At 28.9% G+C, this 14,033-nt stretch overlaps 1 protein-coding gene across 2 annotated transcripts in view; it reads right to left on the bottom strand.

Moving 5' to 3' along the window:
* Positions 1–14,033, bottom strand: part of LOC106684619 (serine/threonine-protein kinase NIM1) — a gene marked incomplete at its 3' end in the record, with an annotated part of 166,384 nt that overhangs the window by 109,910 nt on the left and 42,441 nt on the right. The window contains 1 exon segment of one of the 2 annotated variants that reach the window (XM_014426804.3): positions 4,551–4,612. 2 annotated transcript variants of the gene reach the window in all.

The raw sequence follows: 14,033 nt of genomic DNA, 5'->3' as shown, positions 1-14,033 counted from the left end.
TAATGATCGGAGAAACGGAACTCGTTGAAAATGTTATGTTGGTGTTGTTTAAATTTTTAATTTTAATATAAAATCTTTTAATGAATTATAATTTCAGATTTTATAACAACTAGATTTCCTTTTTAATCCTAGAGCCCTGCAGGAAAAAAAATCAATTTATTCACTACAATATTTTATTTTATTTATGAAAACTATGAATGGTTATAAGTCAAAATTGATAGGTCAGCCAAGTATAGTAGTAGAGGGAATACAAACTGGCGGTTGTTTCAAAAAGTTAAAAAAAAATTATTTTTCATTCCGAGCTCCGTATCTTTAAAACTACAAAAACACTAAAAACCTTATTTAAGGAACATCATTTAAAGAAGTGTAAATTTTCTAAAATATGTATGAATGCATGAATGGAATATAATAAAATCACTGGTTGGTAAATTTATTTTGGGAAATCTATATTTCAGGAACCATCAAATGTATAGATATCAATTAGCACTAAAACTAAAGCTAATAGAAGGTGCTATAAAGTAGCCTATCACGTTTATCTTTAAAGGGGTAGTAGGAATAATGATATCTGCCTAAATAAATTAAATAAATATTGATTTATAGTTGTTCGGAAAAAAATGTTTAATTTATGAAATACTATATCTGAGGAACCATTAGAGGAATTTGATCAACGTCAAGCGACACCAACTTAATAATACACAATGATTTATTTTTTGTGCTCCTCTATACTTTATTGGGGAATAATATGTTTTAAAAAATATAAATGAAGGAAAATGTTAACTATTTTATTTGATTTTGTTGGTTGATAGTGTGTTGTTAATAATATAAATGAATGATAATTTTTACTATTCTATTCGAGTTTTCATTTAAATAAAATTGATTAAAAGAAAGAATTGAACGCAGCCATTAGCTATTTATCGTTTATTTGAAAGGAGCCCAAGAAAAAAGGAATTTAGAAGGCAACACGACAAATGTTGACAGGGAGGATTGAAAGGTTGCTTTTGATAGAAACTATCTTTGATATATAATAATGTCCATGTTTCTACAAGTAGAACAAAAAATAAAACGCTTTGGTATGTTAAAGTTTTGTTAAATCAAGGGCTAGATGGAACTTGGAGTCAAATACAGAGCTTTGATTTGTACTCCCGTCAAAGGCTTATGTACATTTCACGAACACAGGTTTATAAATTCTTAACGGAAAATTCTTTATTAAAAAAAGTATAGCAAAAAGGCAGAACTGTAGTTCCCCAATTTGGAAAAACATTTTAGTTTTATAGATATCGTAAATCTAATTTGGCTTCAAATGTTGCCTCTTTGATTTGTGGTCCCAGGAGTAAGAACTACACAACCGGTCATGTTATGTAACTAGTTTGATTACAGCTCTAATCCTATAATTAGAGCAGCCTTGTTGAAACATAGTAATAAATTTATTTCGTAGTACACACAAGTAACGAAAGTTTATGTAAGCATGTAAAATAGATTTATTAGTTCTTTTAATTATAATTTAATACGTATATTTACGACTTTATAAACAATCAATTAAAGTCTCTATTACCTACATCTTATAAGAATTTTGTTTTTCCTCGAGACATCTACGACGTAAGCGGATGCAACTACAGAACAACCGAGTCATAGGAAACGACACATTTGGACCAATCAACTGTTAATACTAGACCTCTTGTAAGCATTAAACGGAAGAGCGGCCCTCTTGGAAATCATTTCATCAGTCAAGATCTTGAGACTCACGTCCTCATTTATTATGTAAACCATTCAGGCTGCACGTTCGATTTCAAATAGTCCGAGAGCCCGTGCAAAAATTAATTTTATCCAATAAAAATATTTATATAAATTTTTAAAATATTTATTGCATTGCCAATTAAGAAATCAGTCAACAAGTCAGATAGTGCTACTATAAAAAATGACGGATCTTTCAAAACGTTAAAAAAATATATAAAGCCTAATAGAACATCATTTAAGGTAGTGTGAATTTTCTGAAGTATGAGCCCTATAAGATCCATTTACGTTCTATAGTTTACGAGATATGTTTTATTAGATAGCAACATTTTATACAAGATGTATTGAAAAATCAACAGTTACTAAATTTATTTTGTGCATCTAAGGAATTGTTAGAAGAACAGATTTCCATTAACCCTAAAACTAAAGCTAGTTTAATGTGCTATAAATTAGTTTATAACATTTATATTTGTAGTAGTGGGTAGTGTTCATGATATTTACACATGAAATTATGTCCAAATAACCATAAATCAATTTATCTTAGCAAATATCATGGACAATCCTACGAAAATAAACGTCATAAACATTGAACTAACTTTAATTTAAGTGTTTATAAACATCTATACAATACCTGAAAACTAAATTTTCCAAAATAAATTCACTAACTACTGATTTTTGAAAACATTTTGTATGAAATGTTGCTTTCTAAAGACGTAAATCTCGGGAACAATTGAACACAAATAGCTCTTTCAGTGCTGATATCTTAGAAAATTTATTTTACATTAAATGTTGTTGTATCAGGCTTTCTAGTGTTGAAGGTAGTTTTAATAATATGGACGTTCGAATGAAAACTTAATTTTTTAACGTTTTAAAATGCCCGCCATTTTTGAAAGAAGCATGATTTGACTGGCAGATTCTAAATTTTTTTAATGGTAATGAAATAAAGATCCAAATAAGTGCTATCAATGTTTTCATCATATAATTTCAATTTTTTTCACGGTCTCTCAGACTAATAGTCGTTTTAAATATTCACAAATCTCCCATAGTGTTTTAAATATACCTACTGAAACCACTAACAGAAAAATGACTCGCCAGTCTTTTCAGCTTAATAGTTAATAAGTTGTTAAGTCTATTTTTATGAATGGCCTTGACCCCATTCATGATGTATAAATTAAACATTATAGTATGCAAGTAAAGTTCCTTGTTAAGACTTATATAGCATCGCGATAGAGATTAAATTTATTTCCCTTGTGCAACAATTAATTTTAATAATCATGACTAAAGACCGAAACTTCAAATTTAGCCTAACCTCGACAGAAATTCGAATAATGAAAAGAGCTTTCTATTGATTCTAATTTTATATGACACGAAATAGAACGTTTTGGTGTTAGTACAGCTATATTTATATTTTGAGACTTCTCTGCAAGAAGTTGCACTGATTTTGCGAAACTAACAATACTAATTTTCAATTAAATTGATTCTTGACGACTCCTAGTTTAATCCGGTAATTGCCGCGATATACTGGAAATGATGGCAAATATAAGAATAAGAAATCATAAGTTGACTCTCACTGTAATACAATTGAGGTTTGTTTTTAAAATATATTTTAAAAAAATATTATTTTGAATGTATTCTTGCATGTAAAGATTAGATTTTATTTAAAATTCTATATTCCTAGAAATATAACCTGTGTATACAAATTTTGGTGTCAGTTATGTTATTTCAGATTTAATTTAACAAAAATCAAATTACAATATTGAAGCTTGGAACACAAAATAATTCGGAAATTCCCAGTCTTTTTTATTTTGTGGGACTGCCACTTAATGAAAAAGTCAACGTTCCAAGACCCGATTCGAACCGGCGCCGCCCGCTGATCTTAGAACGATAGACTAGTGCCTAACCCCTGGGCCACGGTGCGGCCCTTTTTAATATTTCTTTGTATATATCACATTAATTAATTTTCCTAAATCATACAATTGTGGTAGTTCGAACAAGTTTAAAATTAAAGTTAAAAAAATTAAGCTTCCATTTACTTTTTTAATAATGGAGAAAATTATAGGTTTTTAATCAAAGTAGTTAAATTTTTGTGTTGGTTTGCACAAATGTAAGTATTCAGGAAGTTTATTTGAATTCAAACAAGGTTAAATGAGATTATGTTCGCATTAATGTTAAAAATTACACAATCAAGTGAAAGTTACTGAATTTGTGTCTTTTATATACAATTTTACATACTTTAGGTTTTCACTGCACAATAATGCACATTATTTTGACATTAAATTAAAAGTTAAAAGTAAAAAAAATACAATTCTTCTTCTTGTCATGTTTTAACCCTTAGCGGCCTAATTCATCTTGATCGATATAAAATTCCATTTACTTTTTTGTCGTTTCAGTTTCTATTTTTTATAAATGTTCAGTATTAATATTTAAAAATCGGAAAGAAGTATCACGATTTTTTATTTCCCTTCAAAATGAGATAAATCCAAATTGATTATTTATTTATTTCTTAAATAGCCTAATCTATTTATGATGTAGTTAAAAAACTATTGTTTCAACAATAATTGTGTATAAAATAAAATCACCTGAATCATGCATTCTTTTGATTTTCCTCAAAAATTTCTAAATTTGGATCTATCTTCCGCTTTTGCATCAATAAAACCTCTTATTGCAGATAAAATAAAATATAAACCGTGTTGTTTACTGTCACCGTTTGCAAAATGCATATAAATTGCACGAAGATGCTATTAGAATTAGAATGCAATATATAAGCCTTCAAGGTGAACCAGGCGGAAGGTATTGCTTAATCTACATCATCTGCTTACCCTCTTTTTCTGCAATGACTCCGACAGTGAAGTGTCTCGTTAAAAGTTAAAATCTTCTGATCCTGAAAAAGAAAATTTTTTATTAACGCTAAGTATTAATATGTTTGTACTATTTTTTAATTAATGAGGTAAGGAAATATTTATTTAGTCAGTTAAGGATTCGGAAATAACAAGAAGAAGAACCAAAAAAATGCTTGTTTCTATTCTTTTTAGTAATTTTAGGCTAACAAGTATAGTCAAGTGAATTTAATACAAAATAAGGGAATGGTTTTTGTTATGTTTAATTTTTTTTCTTTCCTCTCCACAAGTTTTCGGGTCGCTGAACACGAACCTGAGGTTTACTAACAGATATTTTTCGGAAATAGTTATTTCTTTTGTTAGAAAAATAAGTTTATTATTAGTTATTTTTCTATTTTAAACAAACAAGGTTACCGAAAAAATATCTATCATCAAACCTCGGATTCGACCAAAAATCCCAAAAAACTGGAGCAGAGCAAATTTCACAACTACAACCAAATTGTCCCCAATTTTATTTTGTCCTAGTTTAACTGGACTACACATTGTTAAGTCGGACTTTGGTTAGTTAATAAAAAAGAAAATAGGTTAATAAAAAAAATATCAAAATGTTAGCAAAACTATCTATTTTTTTAAAAATCATTCATGGCGAAATTAAAATGAAAAATTGCCTACATCTTATGTTTGTTAGTTTTTTAAGATATACTACAAAGCTGCAAGATCCTACATTTTGGTTGCAAAGTTTTGATTTTTTTTTCTATAACAAAAAAAACAAGGTCACCAAAAAAATATCTGTTAGTAAACCTGAGATTTTCGAAAAATGAAATATGTACATATTTATAAGCAATGAGTTGAAAATTATTTAACACGATAAATATGAAATTTTATTAATCAAAAAGATAGTCAGAATGGTGAATAAAATAGAATGTTTATTAATACCACTCTTTTCCCCGATTTTCCTGCTATCAACTATCTTATGTACAATATAAACTGTTACTGTCACATCTAAATAACCGTAAAGTAATTTTATATAAATTTTGATAACTGTGAAGAACAAGAAGCGGTGCAGCTCAGTGAGTAAGGAGCTGGGTTACTAACTATCAGGACTGGCTGTGATAGATAATTATTTATTCTGTTTAAATGTAGACGTGAATCAGCAATGTGGATGCCCTCCTGGGGACATGAGATGATACCTCATCCTAGCCCTGCTTTAAAGACGTTCCTGGAAGAGAGATAGAAGTTTCCTTTGACACTGTTGAAATTTTCTTCTAATTACGTCATAAAATGAATTTAAATCACCTCATTAAAACACAATTAAATACATCATGTCGTCCGGAATAATAATGAGGCAACAGTAAACTTTGTGAAATTGACTTTATAGTGTTGGTGGGCTCAAAACTGCATTTACTTGTTGATGTTTGTAAGTTGACAAATTTTTACTTAAAAATTCACATAGATAGGAATTATGAAAGTACATCTATATCGATTCACAAACATATTGTAAATCCACTTTTGAGTCCGTCAATACTATGAAATCAATTTCACACGTATATAATAAAAGAATATGTATTGTGTGATATAATAAGATCGTAGGTGGAAGTAAAAAGTTTCTAAAACTTAGAAAATATCAATTTAAATAAATTCAGAAAATTTTAAGTGCATCTGTTTAACAATAGCAACGTAATCTTCTGTAAGAAATAATTGATTTTCATTTGCCTGACAAATTTAATAACAATTATAACTAGCTATTATTAATAAAGCGAGCTGGGCAGTTAGAATTTTATCTGTAGAATAGTAGAATAGCTCCCATATCAGAAATGATCAGGAGAGAGGGAATAAAAAAAAAATAATGATATTAAGCAATAACAACATGGGAAAAATAACTGAAAATATGCTTTTCGGGCATAATTTTGTTATTTATTCCTATTCAAAAAGAAGATAATCTTTTTCAGTTAAAAAAAAATTAAATGAATAGAAAATTAATGTAAATTGATACTGCACAAGAATTATTTAAAAAAAAAGGTTCAAGATGAGGGCCAAAAAAAGAATAAAATTTTCTAGACTTTCAATTTGTCAACAAAAAAAATCAGAAATGAACGAAGGAATTCAAAACACCACTTTGTGGGAATGAGGTTCACACAAAAACCTGTATCTCCTTTACTAAGAAAAGATGTAGAGAGCCCAAATTGCCTGGACGGCAATTGTAAATACAATGGATTCTCGCTAATCCGAACCATTCTATTATCCGGGTGGCTCGGATAATAGAATGGTTCGGATTAATAAAATAAAAAATGGTGATTTGATGTTATGTATGTAAAACCGTATTATCAACATATTACGTGATAAGGCTTAAGTAGTCTAGATAAAAATATCAACCCTTTTTATTTAAAATGAAATCTAAGCTATATATATTAAAATTTGGAGCTTATTTATTTTTTCAATGTCTTTATTGGCTGGTATAATTAACCTTTTCATTATTCTTCAGAGCAATATTGTGTAGTTAATGGTATTTTACGCTAATCAAAAATAATAACCTATGAGTTCTAAGGAAATACATTTCACAAGAAAATAGTTTTAAAAATATATTTCTAATTGCTTAATTATTATGAAACTATTTTTATGTAAATAAATTTATAAATTTTGTTTTTAAATTGATTTCTTATTTATGAATTGTTCTTTTTCCCGTTAAATTTTCGCTAATCCGAATTAATTAAAACCAAGGAAGATCGTAGAGTCCGCTGTATTTTTTTTTTGCTGTAGGAGGGTAAAATTTATTCCATTAGTATTTCAGCGCTAATGTTAGGTATCGCAGGGGAGTTTGCCTACACGATAAACCACTTGAGAAGCTTGTACCTGAATCTGAATTTAAATGATTCTGGGCTCTGGAGAATTAATAATAGACTAAATGTAAACCAACTTAGAGGCAGAACACGGTTTGACACTAAAAACTATTTTCAGAGCCGGTGGAACTCAACACACAGCTTCCTTCATTAGACCATCCACCGCTCAGGAATCGTCGATAATTACACCAATTACACAGACTTCCGTTCCTGTCTCTTCCGCTTCTCACCGGAAACCAGCCGGATTCCGTTGCTTGCTGTGTGATGGAAAACACACTGTTCTTACTGGTTTTGACTTTAAAGATGCGAACTGTTTAATAAAGAAGGCATGATGAAATTCTATGCAGTATTACATCTCATATAAAGGTTTAGGGGTTGATAACCGGGAGTAGGGAGCTAAGTGAGTAAGACGCTATGTCACTATCTTTTGGATCCGGATTCGAGACTGGTTGTGGCAGATATTATTTGTTCTTTATTTTTAGCCGTGAGTTAGCTCTGTACTTTTGGGAGTCCTAGACCCGTTATGGGTTACCCATAATTGAGGAAAAATCTGGCGATTGAGCGTGATCGTTTATCCGTCTACGTTTACTTACGATGTATATATATATTATTTTATTTCTCTTTATATAATCATAATATATATATTCTTATATATTCTACAGGTTGCATCGTTATTTTAACATTTATCATTAATAGTGAGGAGGTATAATGTCGTGCAGAAGAAACATCTAAATATTTACAAATATAATAAAGAAAAATAATAATAGTTATGTGACTAAAGAATGAAAAAAACAAAAACAAACATATATAATAAATAAAATATGTAATAGACTTATACAGAAAAATTATTTGAGGAAAAGAGAGATTAAAATAAATAATAACAATCAAAATATAAATAAATTATTATAGAGCTTTTAGCAGGATATTTTTCAGCAGCCTGGACTTCAGTCTTTGAGATGTGGTTTAACTGCCTGTAGCTAGAATTGGAACTTTGTGAATCATTCTTTGATAAAATCATCTATTGATATCGCTAGTAGTTCTCGATATAGTTGGCTGTTTCTTATAAACCAGTGAGAATCTACCGTGATTCTTAGGACTTTATTTTATGAATGATTGCATTTTTTTCTTTTCGTATGGATGCCGCTGCCCAGAATTTACACTCGTACCTCAATAATGACCTTAATATGTTTTTGTAGATAAGGATGGCTATATCTGTTTTTAATCAAGAATTTCTACTGGTAATAGGATAAAACATTGCTAATCTTGCGTAGGTTTGGTATATTATTATGGTGGTGTATTATTTTACAGTAATTACCATCCACTTATTATTACCCAATTATTTATTTCATTTTATTTTTATCATAACTATTTGTTTACTTTTTTTTTATATAATATAGATACAAGTCATGATTAGTACTTGCAACTAATTCGTATTGTCCTTGAGAGTGGCAAATAGTATTATTTCAATGAGCGTTTATTAAATGAAAAATGAGTGTGATTATTAAAACATCACCTCCTTGCACAACCGTTGTTCAAACGGAATTTCTTCACAATGTACTGACCCTTGTCCCTTTATGGGTTGTAGCATTACACACTTGTTTTTTGTATAATCCATGTCCACAATACTACGGTCGTTTAAAATGTATTTTTCAAAATTCCAAGGAAGGCTGTAAGACTTGTATTAGTCCAGATGTTGTTGTAATATTTTAATTGTATTACGCGCTCCAGAGCAGTGATCCCTTGTAGGTAAGAACTCTTTGTTTATGTATTTTTATTATGATAATTATTTTAATTATAAAAAAAATTATCTTTATTATTTATAAGTTTTTAATAATTATAAGATTGTGAATAGTTTGAGGAGTCTTTTCACGAAACTAAACCCCATTATCAATTATAAATGAAAATCATATTATCATAATATCTATATACTAGACCGATCTAGTAACAAAAAAATATATAAAAAAACATAAAACTTAACCAAAATAGAAAATATCCATTTTTCTAGTTTAATAACGATGGAGTATATGTCAAATCTAACAATAATTAAGTCATTTTAAATTTATACTACAAATTATTACTAGTTTATAAAATATTTTGTTAAAAAGTCGAAGTCTTGAGTGGATATGGGTTTTGTGTTATAAAGATGTGAATCTCTGAAAATTTAATTTAATTTATATTTATTCTTAATTTAGCCTTAAAATGCAATTTCTAACTGAAAAATACTAAAATTTTAGATTTATTAAAATTAAATTATGAAGAAAGAATAATTTAAAATATACTTCAAAGTTAAAATCTTTAGTTTAGCTTAAAGGTCACATAACACCTCCACCCGCACAAATGCTCTACAAGGGTTTTCTAAACTGTCGGAATAAACACAGTTATTGGGCGAAGAAATGTTGCAAGCCTTCCTCACCAATAAACTTCCTTTAATTTCTACTAGAATTGGAGGGATTAGTAGACTGGAAAAATTTAGATGACTAGATGACACTAAACAGATTTTATACCTCCACCCAGTAAATACAAGTTAAGTGATACCATCCCGGCTGCTAAAATAGGCTTGTCAAGTTTTTAGATAACGAATCTTAAGCATGGTATATACAACTGTTAAATGAAATAGCCTAGCTTTGCTTCAATTATTTATAAACATTATTTAAAGGTTAGGAAAAGCCATGAAAAAAATACGGGATTATTCTTTTACAATACATTTCATTACTGCCCTTATCGATTGAGTCTCAATCGTCACGCTAATTTCACTAGAAATACCATTAGAAGTTATTGATTCTTTGATCTGGGCCAAATAGTGCAAGTTCCTAAAATAGAATTTATTTTTAGGTGTGGAAAAAACCACTGGGCTCAGGTAAGAATGATTTGCTTTTTATGATTCACTGAAAATAATTTATCCATTTTTCATATTCGCTAAATCCGACCAAAACCTGATAACTCTGGAAGATGAAAGAGGCGCGGAGCTTATTATCCTACCCACATAGTTCATGTGACTTACGTAATTAAGGTATCACAATATTTTAAATAGATACTGATCACACCCTCAGTAAAAACATCCCTTTGAATCAGCCCATGAGCAACCACGTGCTCAACAATGTTTCATTGCGTCCTGGCTGAGTAACCGTGGAGCAATCAGGAAGAAGACTACTAATTAGATATCGTGTTTAATGTGAAGCAAATATTCCTGAGCATAGGTGAAGGAAGAAAGACTTTCCTGTAGAGTTAAATTCTTTACAGAGAAATTCTCTACTCATTCCTCCGGAATGTTATAATAATCCACCAGTGGAGCGATCCTGGATGGATCCCTCCCCTTTATTGTATCCCTGGCCGTCGGCTCCCCGGCTAATATTGTAACCCCCGCCCTTAGCAGACCTTGCTTCCTTCCTTATTTAAGGCATTCCTTGATGCTATTTAAGGGTATTTGTAACTATTATATATATTTAGTTTTAATATAGTCTTAGAATTAAGACTTTATACATTGTGATTTGATTGTACAAGTCTTTATTTTTGTCTATAAAGAAACATAGGTCATTAATACCAGTTAGTGCAAAAGGCTTAGTATAGGGAAGAGAAAGCCACAAAACAAGAATAATGGAAACTAATGTTGAATGAAAAATTCCTTTAAAAATATATAAATATGTTATTATTATTTTAACAACTTTCATTTAAGACATTGTTCATTGCTAGCAGATTATAAAAACAGATATTTCAAGTTGACGGCATAATATGTTTAAATTAAGAAATATATTCCACCTTTTGACAGAACCGAATTACATAAAAAGTGGAAGGAATTACGATTAAAAGAGAAATTTAAAATATTTGCAAAGCTAGTAATTGAGGATTAGGACTTATTTATAGTACATTTTCCGGGATTACGAATAAAATCATTCAACCTATTTTTAACACAGAGAGACAACTAAGAGACTAAATAAACAGGATCTATTTCTGTCCCGTCAGGGGTTTAATGTGTTAGAGTATTTCGTAAAGCTTTACAACGTGTCCTAGAAAACCCGATTTGATACTGCTGTCATGCCGAAGCCCAAGAGACAGAATAATGTATGAGCAAATATTTATTATTTTTTAATACTGTTCAATAAAAATTAATGTACTTTTGACATGAACATAATTGGAAATAATTTTTTTTTGTGGGTGGGGTGGAGAGGGGAGTATTAAATAATAATACAAAAATCATAAATATTGATACCATGAAACAATTGTACTACTAAATAATACATAATCATTCTAGATCAGTAATCATGATCACTCACTACACGATTTAAGAAGATTTTTTTTTTACAAAATTATTTCAAAACATTTCATGGTTTCGTGCTGGGCTTGGATGCTCTTCCAGCAACGTGTGAGCGTGTCAAAAAAAAAAAAATTATAAAATTATGTATGGTTAAAGTGTATTCATTTAACTTGTTTCCAAAAACATTGGAAAGATGACGAAAAGTAAAATAAATAATTATTTTCCATGGGTAACCATGCGTTTCTATTAAACAATAACAATAACTAAATGAAAAAAAAAAGTAATATAGGAGAGAAAAAAAGCTAAAAGCTGGGAGCCCCCAGAAGGGCTCCAAAACCCACAGGAATTGAATCACGGCTACACTGTAAGAGTAAATATTAGGTTTTTTTTTTTTTTTCAAAAACGTTTTGCTCATCATCAATTAACAGAAGAACTCTATTTTTTTTTAGCTTAATTGACATATTAACTTTAATTTGGAAATGACGGATATTCCATTTTCTTATTGAATTATTTTACTAACTAATTTCTTTTGTATTCTTACATTGTCTATATTCCGAAAAAAAAAATAATGCTAATAACATAGGCATTTTATTAGTGCCAATAAAAATATATACATTACAAATATTTTTTGTGACTATCGTTTCATTTGGATTTCTTGACACTACGTACCATAGTGAAACAACTACTTCGGGATATAAACAAATAGTTTTTGCTTGGTGTAAAAACATGTATATTTTTTGATTAACTTACTCAGGACTATTTTGTCGACCGATGAACGGACGGAGCACATGGTAAGTTTCATGGAATAAATTTGAACAATTTACAAATGTTGTTCTGACGTAATTCTTTATAAGTACTGAAATGGCAAGCATCCTTAGCACAAAGCAAGTGTCAAATATTAAATTGTCAGTAATAAGAAACAGTTTTGCAAAATTTAAAAAGTAACCTTTTGGAAAAAAAAACATATATCATTTTCGTCCATCCTTCCAATAATCCATAATAAAAAATAATAATCCATCCACAGTAATATCAATTTTGAGGTAAATTTTCTCCTTTATGTTAATATATTTGTTGTTGTACTAAAGGCGACCTACACCGTGTTATCTAAACTTTAGCTGTTTAAATAGAAACTCTTTAAGTTGATTGTTTCTTGAATAAATAATGATTACAGAAATCCTGCCTAGCTATGGTAATGATCTTTAGCAACTTCGAAAACTGTACGAGCTTCGGCGGTTTGTTGTTTATTTCTGACCAAGGAATTATTTTCAACATCAGTTTTTATTATTATTTATCTCAGACACGTTGTAACTTCTTCTCGATGAACTCTTAGCTCGACTTTTTTTTGCTCAAGGTCAGATTCAAGGTGAAAAAACATGTACAAAAGAAATACGACACTATTCATGGCTGTGGTAAGTTTTAGAAATTACCTATACAATATGCTTACTTAATATCATTAAAATTTTGTTTCGAAAATTGGTAAGCCGTTATTTTTCTTTAACTTAATAAATTATAAGAAGTGAAATGACATTTGTTAATTCAATAGTTAAAAAACAAAAATGAATCCATTTTTTCTTTAAGATGGAAAGATATGTTTATATGTATACACATAGTTATGTTAAAATAAAAGCACTAATTTCTTTTTGATCCTTTTCCCTCAATATCGTTATTTTTCTCCGATGTTTCGGCCTTCAGACCATTATCAAGAAGACCTTAAAATAATCAAACCTTTTATTTTTTACATTTCACTCATCAAAGTACCACTATATTTGCACTATCACACTTTAAATGGATTTATCCAAGATTTAAATCTTGTGCAGGCTTTAATGCACAAGTCGTATTATCTTTAAAAACGGCTCTATTTATAATATCACAACATTTTATTATTATAAATTTCTAAAATAATAAGTAGATAACAATTATTTTAGAAATTTTTATACTCTTATTTTATAAACTATTAAACAATTTTCTTATTTGTTATCACACTCTTATAAAAAAACCTACCTTCACTATGTTAGGACTCTGTTATCAACAATTTCTAATTCTTAATATAATCCATCATTACTATTTATCAATGTTATTAATAATTTTATATTTTTTTATTTATAATTAACACAATTTAAATAATATGTGACTATTAAATTGAACCAACATTTATCTCATTTCTAAATATTTTAATTTTTTTTTTTTATGTTTATCTTTTATACGATTATATTTCATTAATTTATTCAATATTTAAAAATTATGTATTGACAATATTCAAAACCTATATATTAATGTCACTTACAATTTCATAATAATGGAGGTTTACGTTTTTTGAACTTGATTAAAAATTGGTTGTATAATGAATATTTTCTAAATATACATTGCGTTTTAATA

This window comes from Halyomorpha halys, unplaced genomic scaffold (assembly GCF_000696795.3).
Source record: "Halyomorpha halys isolate HHAL.00 unplaced genomic scaffold, Hhal_1.1 Scaffold595.1, whole genome shotgun sequence".
NCBI lineage: Eukaryota > Metazoa > Arthropoda > Insecta > Hemiptera > Pentatomidae > Halyomorpha > Halyomorpha halys.
The sequence above is the reverse complement of the archived record's forward strand: the minus strand, read 5'-3'. Positions and strand labels throughout refer to the sequence as shown.